We start from the raw sequence: 13,210 nt of genomic DNA on the forward strand, positions 1-13,210 counted from the left end.
CATTCAGGCATATTTTTCTAACCTTGGTTTTGTTGGACAGTTGTAACCATCATTATAACTAATTTTAATATTAAAATTAAAAGTCTAAAATGTCCCTAGATCCAGGCTTTAAATGCAAAAACATGTGTAACTCCTGGGGACACAGGGGTGTTATTTATCAATATTTTATTTAAATTCTCTGTTTCTGGTATCCTTGAGTCAAACTTTCAAATACTATGTTCAACCACAAGCAGGGCAGTCCAATTAGATCTTCAAAACAATGCCAAGCTACATTATCAAACCAAAAAAAGGAAACATGTAGGCCTATAATATAGTTCTGTGAACTTTATTATGAAACCATAAAAATCATGGACTGGTAGAATGGTTTGGGTTGGGAGGGACCTCAAAGCCCATCCAGTGCCACCCCAGCCATGGCAGGGACACCTCCCACTGTCCCAGGCTGCTCCAGCCCCAATGTCCAGCCTGGCCTTGGGCACTGCCAGGGATCCAGGGGCAGCCCCAGCTGCTCTGGGCACCCTGTGCCAGGGCCTGCCCACCCTGCCAGGGAACAATCCCTGCCCAATATCCCATCCAGCCCTGCCCTCTGCCACTGGGAGCCATTCCCTGGGTCCTGTCCCTCCAGCCCTTGGCAATTGTCTCTCTCCATCTTTGCTGCAGCTCCTTCAGGCCCTGCAAGGCCACCCTGAGCTCAGCCCAAAGCTTCTCCTCTCCAGGCTGAACCATCCCAGCTGTGGCAGCCTTTCCTCCCAGCAGAGCTGCTCCATCCCTCTGCTCATCCTGGAGCCTCCTCTGGGCTCTCTGCAGCAGCTCCAGCTCCTTGCTGTGCTGGGCCCAGGCTGGGGCAGCTCTGCAGGTGGGGTCTCACCTGAGGGCCAGAGGGGCACAATCCCCTCCCCTGCTGCCCTCGCTGGCTCAGCCCAGGACATGCTGCCAGGTCCATGACTCTATTGCAGAAGTCCAGATGGGACTACATTGAAATAATGGACTTTTAAAAGCTTAGGAAAGTAGGTGCTGGCTCATTTTAACATCTTGTGGGTAAGTTCTTGAAATCGGGCCATTATCTGGGTCCCTTCAAAACAGGTCTCAGTGCCTGGTGTGCAACACTGAGCAGGCAGCAGTGGCAGAGAGCATCCACTCGATTCTGAAAAGCTGCAGGACGCCACTCCTCTCCAAGAAGATGCTTAGGAAAGCTACAGAGAGTCAAAGTAATCAATACATTCCTAAAAGCAGAAGCAACTACAGAGAATCTCTTAGAGGTTTCTACATGGGAGAGCATTGCAGGTGCTGCTTTCCATGGAAATGAGTTCATCTAGATGCTAAACAGTTTAGTGAGGGCTCCTTGCACATTCCTGCACGGCAGTGGTGGAAAATGGAGAAAGATGAGGCTTTCTCTGAGTAGGTCTTATGGAAATGAAAGCATTTTCCATGGATTAAGGGCTCTGCAGATCCAGAACATATGTAATTTTCTCCAATGCTCCTAGGAAAGAGCCATTCCGCTCTGTTAAATTGTATGAAACGCTTCTGTGAAGCGTTGCTTCGTGTTGTATAACCTGAACAGAGGCCGAAGAGGCCTAGTCCATGTGGAAATTCCCATTTGTTTCTTTTCTAAATATGTAGTTTTGCCTCCTTTGTTGATTAAATTAGCAGGAAGGGTGCATTGGATTCTCAGATGGAACGTGTTTGTCTCCTGGTTGTATTTGACAGTGTGGCAGCACTGTTTGGGCATGTTTTTCACGATTTCTTACAACCTGCAATATTTCACTTGGAAAAAACCCTGACATTGTTTGATGCATTAAGCATCTGTGTTAATCTACCTCCTGATTTTGAAAAATGGAAGACAAATAACAACATATCTCCTCTGTGGAATCGACAGAAGATTTTTAGGTTTTGTTGGTTTTTTTTTCTTAAAAACTAAAAAACATCAGCACATATACGGAACAAATAAACAAAATCAGCAAATGACCAAGCAACAGAAAGGCATTCTCATGATTTCTTATAGATGCCTAAAGGACACCACATTTTTCCACAGAAACATGTTAGATGATCTATCTAGGTAGGAATTAAAGGCTGAGCTTCCTGCCTGTCATTTTCAGGCATCCCTTCTCTGAGTGGGATTTATGAGCCCTGACTTGCTTGTACATGGAACTAAAAATGCTATTCAATATTTCATTTATATTATTGGAAAATAAGGGAAAAAAATCAGAAGACTCTTCAAATAATTATCTGGGCTCAAGCAAAATGATACCATATTATACACAGGATTTTAAAAAGATTGCACTGTGTGATCAATGAGATTTTAAACCCCATGGCAGATTTATAGTAAAGAGGTGCCATTTCTTTTTTTTTTAACAAGTTTAATAACTGAGATTGTTTTCTTGTTTTGTGATTGATTATTGTGTGAATCATCTGTTTTGAGTTGTGACTAATCTGACAAATTCCAAAGTCTGTTATATTTTTATCTCCTGATAAAATCAATAATAAAGAATTATAATCTTGTGGGCTTTAAATAGTGAAGCGAACATATTTCTTTTGTAACTTTTTTACTCCATTAAAGCCACTGTGTTTTTTTCCTGTAGCAGATAGATGTGCAAGCAGTGACAGCATGTGATTTATGGATAAAACTTTATAATTTTGCCATTAATTTGCTAGTCTATGCACAGTTTATAGCTGTTTACTGAACTTGAGAGTGGCTGGTCTCTTGGATCATGGCTATTCATGTACAGATGTGAAAATGCCTTTGATTATGGCCTTGTGGAGAGATTAGCTCCCAGCTCCTGGTGCCTGGAATAGCGAGGGGACATGGACAGAAATCACCAGGAACAATCTGAAATGCTTGAGGCACATGCTGGGCAAGATTGACTATCTCAAGCTGCAGGCATTAAATGAAGAAAGATCTTTGTGGTAGATAAGCATGACTGCCTGGTGTTCATCAGCACAGGAGGGTGAGCAGGGAGATTCCAGGGACAGCACTCTCCTTTAAATCTTCCTGGGCACAGCCAGGGCTGTTCACAAACTGATGGCTGGTGTGCCCCATACACACAGAAAGAATATTCCCAGCAGCAGTACATGCTAACAAATCAAACATGATTTCTCCAGACAAAACAGGAAAATGGACAAAAATGGAACATAGTGAAGATGATATATTTTTTTCTTAGATTTTGGGAGAAATAGTCAATCATTAATTGTACAGCACATCCTGCACAAAATAACTGACATTCAGATCTGGAATGAAAAGACATGATTATTAGCAGCTATTTAGCTGTGCTATATCTTACTTACTGTCAGATGATGTGTGTACAAGCTGTGCATGCTCTCTAGGAAGATGCAGTGATTTTTTTAAACTTGTTTTCTAACAAGATAAATTAATAAGCTATCAGTTGACTACATTAGAGGAATATATTCAGAGGTGTTATCCTGCTTGGCAGCCTGTGCAGACAGTGCCTTACACATGGTTGGAATCACAGAGCCATGGAATTATGGAATATCCTGGGTTGGAAGAGGCCCACAAGGATGATTTGTCCCTCCACTGCTGACTCAGATCCACCTGGCCATCCACCAGGACTCCCAGGTCCCTTCTCATGGCTTCTCCCCAGCCTCTCATTTCCAGCCTGTCCTTTATTGTGTGTTCATACACATTAAAAAAATGCATTTCTTTCTTTTAATGCACAGCATCAGAAACAAATGAGCCTCAAGTTTCTAACTAAATAATACCTTGTCTAAATGAGAAATTTAATTTTAGTGTCTGCATTTCTAAAGAACTTATTAGCAGAAGACATTGATACATTAAAAAGCTTGTGAGGTCAGTCTGACTCACCCATGCAGGCCTTTTTTCCTCCTGGATTCTTTGTGTTGTAATTTTTGGATACTGGGTTGAAGCTATGAACAGTTCATAGTTGTGAATCTACACTGGGCAGCAGACCCTTTGTATAGAGCATTTTGGAATTTCCGTCCTTACAAATGATATTCTCTGTGATAATCTACTTCAGTGTGGTCAAAATCACCCAGCTGGGGCTTGATCCCTGCATGAGCCAAGTGTGTAACTCAAGGCAACCAAAAGTGTCCCCGTGCTTCTGAAGACCTCCCAGGCTTGAGAGAGCTCCTCAGGACAAAAAAGCTGACCAGCTCAGTCTTGCCTGGCCTTCACTGCCTCCCAGCAGAGCTGAGGAAATGGGATGATGCCAGAATGCTGCTGCACTCACACCAGTCACTTATCACATCATAAAACTGAATAAAATAGGCTCAAAAGATTCAGAGGATTGTATGAGGGTAAGATGATCTCAAAGCTCAGTGACAGCAATGTTTCAGTGTCCATACATTGCCAAACATCATCAGATTTTATAAAACAAAGTCATGAGGGAAGCTCTCCCACCAAAGCCTTAATGCAAACAGACATAGCTTTAAAAGGTCTCTGAACACTGGAGAAAAATAAGCTTTTTTCTGCTGCAGCCTATATGAAAGTGGACTCCATTCTGTTGTCCTTTGTGGACAGGAAGGTGCTGGCTCTGTGGCCTGAGTCTGGATGCCTGGGTTTGGCTGACAAGAGGGATTTTCATCTCTTCCACTTGGGATAGGTGCTTCCAGCCGATGGTTTTTCATTGTAGCCTGTGCCCTTACAAGAAGCTCCATGTGCACATCTGGAATTTAAAACCACCTCGAAATATTCTGTTTATGATTGTACTATTTCCATAGTTCAGTTCGTTTTTACTGTGATCCTTTTCCCACTTCTTCCCACTTCAAAATTTCCTTTTCCATCCAGGTTTCAATGCTTCAAATCTAGATAATCAAATGAAATTTACATCTAACCCCCAGAAAATGTTTGCATTGCTAACTTTGTGGAGATTCTATATCAGCTGTTTTGTGTATATTTGTTTTAACCTCAGTGGTTTTGCCTTTGTTTTAACCTTCTTCAAGTAAACATATGTTGTTGTATTCTTATATTTCTACAAAGAAGACATTTGTTATTGGAAGAAATGGCTTTAGGTAGCAGTTGCTTTGAGCTGTTCATTATTTATGGTTTAAAAGCCTCGCTGCCTCGCCACAAGAAAAACACTTTTGTTAGTTATACTCTTTTTACACACTTGTCTTCTCACTGGGCTGGCACTGTGGCTTTAATTAGTTTTCCTTTTTTTGGCATTATTAAGAATAAGGTTTTTTTGTCTCCTTCAATCCTGGCCACCTTGCATTTTACGTAAGATTCAAGTTTTGCTTTATTCATTAGCAAAATAACATAGAAATTGAAGGACATTTTGAATTTTGTTCTGACTTTGTGGAATATCCTTTTCTATAAACCTCTGCTTCTCCTGCTCCTTCCTGAGCTTCCAGCTCCTGCAGATAGCAATATGCTATTCATGTGCCTCTTAAATCTCTAATATTTTCCAGGTGAGAAGAAAAGTGAAGGAAATTGCAGGTCTGTTAAAGGGAGCTGAGAGGGAAGAGTGTGTGTTGGAGAAGCCAAACAGGGCAAGGGAGGCTGCAGGAAACAGGGTTAAGAGATGGAAAGAAGTTTCTCCTTTCCTAGTCCTTGTGTGAATGTGCTCAAGCTGGTGAGGAAATGGGGTACTGGTAAATTCTTTTGCATTGCTAAAGGCTTTTTGAAGTTCAGTTCCTGAAGTTCACAGTTCAAGCTTTTTCGTGCAACCCAATGCAAATGTCCAGCTTAAGCTTGCGACTTTCTTACCCATATTTTCTAAACTCACCATTTCCTAGAACAATGATTCAATTAGAAGAAGTGCATGTATCCCTCCAGATGCTTGGAAAACAAAGCAGACAGCTTCTTTTCAAATAAGAAATGGGTTAACTTACCCAGTAATAAGCATAATTTTAAAAAAACTTCAGATTCTGTAAACTCAGTAAAAAAGAAACCTCTTTTTTTTGTTTGTTTCACAGATCTGTTTTCACAGATGTTCTTAACCTAAATATATGGATATGCAAAAACAAATACTGTTTAAAATATGTATAAACTTCCTTTATTTATGTCTGACACTGATTTCATTCTGATTCCAGGTTTCAAGCAGCTGGAAATGCTAACTGCAGGGCTCAGTGTGCTCTCCTGCTGCTTCCCATACCTTCCTTGAGAGCAGGAGAGACCAGCCTGGTTTTTGGGGGTGAATCTAACATTTTGTGAAGAGAGCTGACCATTGTATTTAGAAAGATTTCCCAGCAGTGAGTGTGACACTGAGTTTAGCTTGGTTCAACGTGCCATTCATGGAGTGACCACCAGCTCAGGGCTGTGGAGGAGAGGAGTCACCAAAGGCAGAAATGGGGAGAGGCAAATCCTCTCTTCCCTGGCTTTGCATGTGTTGGGAATATGAGGGTGTCCCTGGGCAGGCTGTGAACTCACAAGCACTGTCAGAAATCAGTGGGGCAGCTCTGCCAGGCTGCCCTTCCTCTCTGCCCATTCCTCCTCCGTGTGACTGCTGTCATTCCCTGTGCAATGCTCTCCTGGAAGGATGGCAGGGCAGTTCAGTGCTGCCAGAACGGGAACTGCACTGGCTGAAGGGAATATTCCAAATGTCGCCATTTATCAGCATCATGGGCTGATTTTGGTCTGAGCACTTCTTCTTTTCTGTGTCCAACAGAAAAAGCAGGTCCTGCCTCATGTCCTCTGGCTGGCAGATGGCTGGAGATAGGATTTTAGTGAGGAAGTTGTCTTTGAAATACAGAGAGACATCTTCAGCCTGTCCCAGTTAGAGGGACTGTTTATTGACATTAACTGAACTTTTTCTACAGACATCCTGTTAGAGACTCAATTTTAAAATGTCTTAAGGTAGGTGAAATTAATTCCACAGTGGTTATTCAGGTAATCAGTCTTGGGACTTTGCCAGAGGTGCAAACACAGATTCCAGCAGGAGTTTTGCTTCAATTTTGTTTGCAGATAAGGCTCATCTATCCATAGATCCTATGGGAAGATGAACAAATGACAAAAATAATAGCAGAATCTGATTACTTTATGCTGAGATTTCAATGCAGAAGGAAGGGACCATACAAGGCTCTCTCCAGATCAGATGTTTCTGCACTCATTTGTTAACGTGCATCCTTGAATGGAATTAATGAAACCTTTCATTATAGATCAATACGCTCTTTGACTAGAGAATATTATGGGTACCTATTGTATATGCTTAATTAGATTAAAATTGCTTTCACATTTCCTTTATAGTCAAAAAAATCTGATCTCAGCCATTTAAAAAGGGAATTACAAAAGTCATCCCCTCCACCATGGTGCCTAGAGTCAGCAAGGGAATGAAAAAAGGGGAAAAACTCCTAAGGCAGCTCTCAGGTCTCAGTTTGGTGGCATTTATGGCAGAGCCCACTAGTACTGTACCCATGACAAAGCCAAATGGTAATTCTTTCACCATCACCAGAAGATTGACATGTGTCCATTGAAGGCAACAGGTTTGGACTGGGTCTATATAATCAATTTTGATACATACTTGACTTTCCTATTTTCTGTCCAAAACCAATTTCATTACAAAACTGATACAAATTAATCTGCACCACCCTCCTTCCTCATTCACATCTCCCTAAAGACATTCCCAAAGAACCCTTTCCATGTTTCATTTCTTGATGGCCTTTATTGCTCCTTGAAATGTCTCTCAAAACCCACTCTTGAAACATGTTGTCTTAGTCCCACAGCCATATTCCTAACAAAATTAAGCCCTTAGAACTTCAGTACTAATTACTCTGCTTTGCTGTTACCTCATGCTTTCAGCTCAGTCCCTGGGGTGTTTCTGGGTTTATTCCTGGCTATTCCATCCATGGCCACTGCCCTTATTTCTCACCCTGTTCAGCTACCCAGCTCCCCAGGAGTGGTCCTGGGGCTGTGTCTGTGCTCCAGTCCCATCCTCCGCCCTTGTGGCACACCCAGGTCTGTCCCTGGGCCTTTCTGAACTGAAGTGTCAACTCTCAACCATGCTCTGAAGCAGATTTTGTCCTTAATTCCAAGCCCCAGCTCTGCAGCCAGAAGGCTCCTGTTATTCTCCCAGGGCTCCCATCAGGCAGGGTTGGGGTTATTTAGCCTGGAGAAAAGGAGGCTCCCACTCCTCAGAGCTCTCTACAATTCCCTGACAGGAGGTTGTAGCCAGGTGAGGGTCGAGCTCTGTTAAACAGGACAAGGGAAAATGGTCTCAGGCTGCATCAAGGGAGGTTTAGATTGGCTATTAGAGAAAATTTCTTCACTGAAAAGGTTGTCAAGGACCTGTCCAGGGAAGTGGTGACTCAAGCACTCAAAGACATGTGGATGTGGCATTTAGGGACAGCATGTAGTGGTGGATTTGGCAGTGCTGGGAGAGCAGTTGGACTTGATGGTTTTACAGGGCTTTTCCACTAAACAATTCTATGACTTAGTGCTCCACTGTGCTACGTTTAGCGTCCCTTGGGCTCCTAAGGATGCATTGTTTATCAGCTTTCCTCCCTCCAAATTCTTTGTTTGTACAGTGGCAGCTTTTGCGCCAATTTTTTTTTTTTTTTTTTTTTTCCTTTGCCCGGAGTTATTGGCAGAGCTAATTAACCACAGAATATAAAAGCCTTGTTCTCCAGGGCCGGGTGGTGAGGTCCCAGAGCAGCACCAGTGCTGCCTTGGGGCCTGGGGAACGAGCAGAGGGATGGGCTGCCTGAGGGAGGGCAGAATATCTTCACAAAGAGGTACCAGGTTTATTCCAGCACTGAATGCAATCCTTATTCTGGAGGCCCCACGTGTTGCATCCTTCCCTGCCCTGCTCCACAGCCACCCGGGAGGCACACAGGCTCACACGGGTGGGGCACGGTGGTGCTGCTGGATCCGCGGGGGTTCGCAGGTTCCCCTGTGCCTGTGTGGGAGTGAGGGGCTGCGAGCTGCCGCTGGCTGTGGAGGGGTGCAGGGGCTGGGGGTGCTGCTCCCCGCGGTCACGGAGCTCAGCCACGGCTGGGAATCACTGCAGGTGAGGAGAACGGCGAGTGGGAGAGGGGCAGCCGAGAGGGGAAGAGACCCAGAGACCCCCCTCCACCTCCAGGCCTGGCCTCAGCCTCTGGCTGTGAGCCAAGAGACCAAGATTTTTCCACATTCAGAAATGCCTGAGGAACTTTCTCTTTTTTCTTTTTTGTCTTTTTTTTTTTTTTTTTTTTTTTTTTTTTATTCCTGGACAAATGTCTTCTCCTGACAGGAAACATGACTGGATTGAGTATAAAACGCTGGCGCTGTCCGTGCCGCCCAGCCGAGCCCCGTGCCTGTGTCCCCACGCACGGAGCTCTGGCGTGCCTCAGCCCTCAGCCCAGGGCCCGGGCAGCCCGCGGAGAGGCCACAGGAGGGGACCCACAGCCCCTCGGGGCAGCTCGCCGCACCATGAGGGTCCCCGGCCCCCTCGCAGCCGTGACCGAGAGGGTGCGGAACGAGCCGCGGGGAGGGGACACCCTGGGGCTGCCCTGGGCTCCTTCCCCCGCCCGTTTCGCCCCTCGGGCCCAGGCGGTCCCCGCGGGCAGCGGCGCCGGGAGCGGGGCCCGGCGGGAGGGCAGGGCCGGGGGCTGCGCTCCCCCTGGGCTGGGGGGAAGGGACAGGAAAATCGAGACGAAGCAACAGCCTCCAGCTTTTCCCTTCCTCTAATCTTGCTTCACTCCCCTTGCTCCCTCTCCCTCCCTCTCCCCTTTCCCCTCCCTCCCTCTTTCTAATTCCTGCCACTAGCTCGGAGCCTCATTCAGCAGCCGCTGCCGCTGGAGTGTAATAGGCTGAAGATGCTGCCGAGCCCGCTCCGCGGCCACTTGTGAATGGGACTTGCCCGGTGTCCCCGCTCCGCAGGCGGCCGAGGGACGCTGCCAGCCCCGCCGGAGCCGCAGGTGAGCGGGGGGAGCCCGGGGAGCGGCGGGGGCAGCGCGGTGCGGGCAGCGCTGCGAGCCCCGCCGGGGAAGGGACCGGCACCGGGAAGGGAAGGGAAGCGGCGGGGCTGAGCGTGTGTCGGCTCGGGAAGGACGGGGGGAGCGGGGGCTGCTCGCGGGCCCCCCGAAGTTGGCGGGGCCGGGCAGTGTGCGGAGGGGAGCCGAGCGGGGCCGGGCGCTGTGCGGGCGCTGCGGCGGACGCGGGGGCCCCGGGGCGCGCTCGGCTCTCCGGAGGGAGAAGGAAAACGCTCTGGTACGCGCTGCTTTTCATTATTACTATTACTATTATTATTATTTTTATTATTTTAATTTTTTTTTTCCTCCCTTCAGTTCTTGCTCGGGGGCGGGGAGGGGGAGGGCGAGCGTTCGGTCGTTTAAAAATGTTCCTCCGGAGAAGCGATGCTGAAAGCCCCGAACTGAAAATCTTTTACTTACGCCGTAGCTCCCAGGCACGAAATGGATATGCAGGAATTAGGAGTGCATGAAATGAAGAATACTCTAGCCAGAATGAAAAAAGGCAAAGACTTTGATTTATATCCTTCCCCCCCACCCCTTATTTATTTATTTAATTATTTTGCTGGCTTTCAAACGCATTACTATTCACAAGGTACCAAAATGGTATCTGTCTCTAACACGGGCTGGTCCAAAAAGCGTTAGACTCCTGGGTGATGCATGCATAAGCACATCCCCTAGGATGATAAAATAGATCAGGCTGCGGGTCCCCATAAATACCATTAAGTTTAGAATAAAAGTGCTTCCTGTGCAGCCCTTCGGGAGCACATATAGCAGTCTGACATCATGATACAAATGCCTTCACCTTCTATAGAAGTCCCCCTTTATTGTCTACTCTTTTAAATATTCATTTGGTGAGGAGAGAACCAGTATGTGCTGGGAGAGCTTCTTTGTACCGATGCTACAAAGGACAGAGTGGCTGTGTAACACAGTATTTACCTACCCAGATATCTGTGACAAAGGAACCTCTTTAGCAAATGAGGTCACTAATTCAGAAATTGGCCCTTTATGAGGAGAATGCTCATTTCTTTTCCACGTTCCAATTACTAGCAACTCCCTGGAAAAGACTTTCTTCCTGTTGATTTGTGATGGTGATACGATAAGGTTTTCACAGACTGTGCCTCTCTATTAAGAAATTAAATGTTTTGAATTATTTAATAATGGAACTGTTGGATAAGAGAGGCACCACCGGGCTCAAGAGCAGGGAAGCAGCACTCAGGCGCTGCTGAATGTCCATCTCTTTTCCCCCTCCCTTGCTCTTCGTCTGCCTCAGTGTTTCCAAAGTCTGTATGGTTCTCCAGGTAAATACTTTGTTCTCTTTTTCCATGCTGGCTAACGGATTCCAATGAATAAATTGCCTTTCAGTGTAGAAGTCTTGCAATAATTAACCTGACATCTGCCTCAGCCAGGTCTGTCCATCGAGGTTTGGAGCACAAATCGATGCTTGTGTTCAGTCCTTTGGCTGGTTTTATAAGCAGATATGTGCGAGTCCATGGCAGCGAGCTGCAGATGTTGTCTCGGGAGCAGCAGATCCCTGGCAGAGCTGCACAGTTCCTGTGGCTGGGAGAGGGGCAGTGAGAGCAGGGGGAGATGGGGAGCAGGAGGTTTGCTCTGAGCTTCATGCCTTCACACACAAGGCATTCTTGGAGCATGTTTCTGAGTCCAGAAGAGGCTGTGCTCTAGAACACAGAAGTTCCTGGCTGCAGTTCAAAAGCAGTTCTCCTGCTGCTTGCAGAAGAACAAAATAAACTTACAGAACTAAGAACAAGATATTTAGTAAAAGAATTGGAAATCCTTTAGGAAAATTTTACCTAAAGGACATCTTTCTTTGACAGGCTCTTGTTCTTAGGCCCAGAAATAGGATTTTTTTTTCACCTCAGCCTTGTACATCAGAGAACCAGCATGGACAGAGAATGCTATTTATAGGCTTCACCACATCAGCTTTAACTTTGCTACAATTATAAGTGTTGCCTGTCCAAAGAAATCAGTAGGAACTAGATTACTTCATTAGCAGAAATGCTGCTACAATAGGACATGCCAGGGGATAAGTCATAGCAATTTATCAGCAGCAGTTTCAGAGGAAAATATGTATAGAAATGGTTGATTGAGAGATAGGGGAGCTAAATTAATTTTTCTTCTGCATAAAAATATCAGGAAACTGCAAAGATTGGAATGATTTCTGTGATTTTTCAGATAAAATGCTTTAAAGTATATCATGTGATTTCAGCTTCAATTAATATGCTATTCTGACAACATCTGACATATTTAATTTAGTGTAAGGAACATATGTGAAGTTCAGAGTTACAGTAGACCTGAGACTGACGTTCTTATTTTCTGCAATTATTGTAACATTACAGCATAACTTGACAAACAAACCATTGAGTGATGAGAATTCCACAATAGAAGCTATTTCTAGCTCAGCCATCATAGAAATTTCAAGTCATCTCGCACAACTGGCATCTCTTCTTTTTGGTGAACCACCTAACTGAATTTTGAATTCATTGTGTGAGCTGGACGTTTAGCGAAATATTTTCAGTATGTGTGAAGCAGAAGTCTCATCTGGAATCAATTAATTTAAAACAGTTCAGCAACGTACTTCCTGGACTTTGTATGTGTGTGTGTGAGAGTTCTTCTACAAGCATTGTAAGCTAAAACCTGTGTATAATTTCCTATGCCATGCCCATTTTTATGTTTTTAATGGCCCTTCAGCTTTCGTTGTTTCTTTGCTGGGGCCAAGCCAAGGTTTGTGGACAGAAATGGCGAGGTGGCCATTGATTTAAATGGAGATTGTGTCGGGCACTTGGGGTGAACTAAGAGGACTTTATGGGCATTTTAGGCCATCTGTGTCTTTGTACGTCAGATACGCTCTTACAGGTCAAGGAGCACTGTACCCATCTGCTTAGTTACATACCGGACACGGAGTAAAACCTTTGATGGTATTTTAGGAGGAAATGTAGCAGCCCTGGTGTTTAGGGCTGAGGTTTAGGCTGTGGGATGAGCGGTGCGCGGAGAGCGCTGTTACCGGGGGCAGGGGCCGCTCGGCGGGGCCGCGCTGCGGCGGCCGGCCGGCAGGGGGCAGCGCTGCCCGCGGGATGCGGGGATGCGGGCCCGGAGTGTTCCCGGGGCCGGTTCGGTGTGAAAGCCCGGAGCCGGTTCGGTGTGAAACCCCGGAGCCGGTTCGGTGTGAAAGCTCGGGGCCGGTTCTGTGTGAAACCCCGGAGCCCGGAGCCGGTTCGGTGTGAAACCCCGGAGCCGGTTCTGTGTGAAAGCCCGGAGCCGGTTCGGTGTGAAAGCCCGGAGCCGGTTCGGTGTGAAAGCCCGGAGCCGGTTCGGTGTAAAAGCCCGGAGCCGGTTC

General features: G+C 46.0%; 1 protein-coding gene across 3 annotated transcripts in view; it reads left to right on the plus strand.

The window, feature by feature from the left end:
• Positions 1 to 9,288: 9,288 nt before the first annotated feature.
• CDH11 (cadherin 11) overlaps positions 9,289 to 13,210 on the plus strand; it is an 82,622-nt gene continuing 78,700 nt past the window's right edge. For 2 of the 3 annotated variants that reach the window (XM_019008024.2, XM_015640076.3), the window contains exon 1: positions 9,593 to 9,804. The gene's annotated coding sequence lies outside the window, so the exon portion shown is untranslated. Of the gene's footprint in view, positions 9,356 to 9,592; positions 9,805 to 13,210 lie in introns of those variants that run through there. The other variant, XM_015640071.3, reaches the window with a different exon arrangement.

Source organism: Parus major, chromosome 11 (genome assembly GCF_001522545.3).
Source record: "Parus major isolate Abel chromosome 11, Parus_major1.1, whole genome shotgun sequence".
In the NCBI taxonomy this organism is placed as follows: Eukaryota; Metazoa; Chordata; class Aves; order Passeriformes; family Paridae; genus Parus; species Parus major.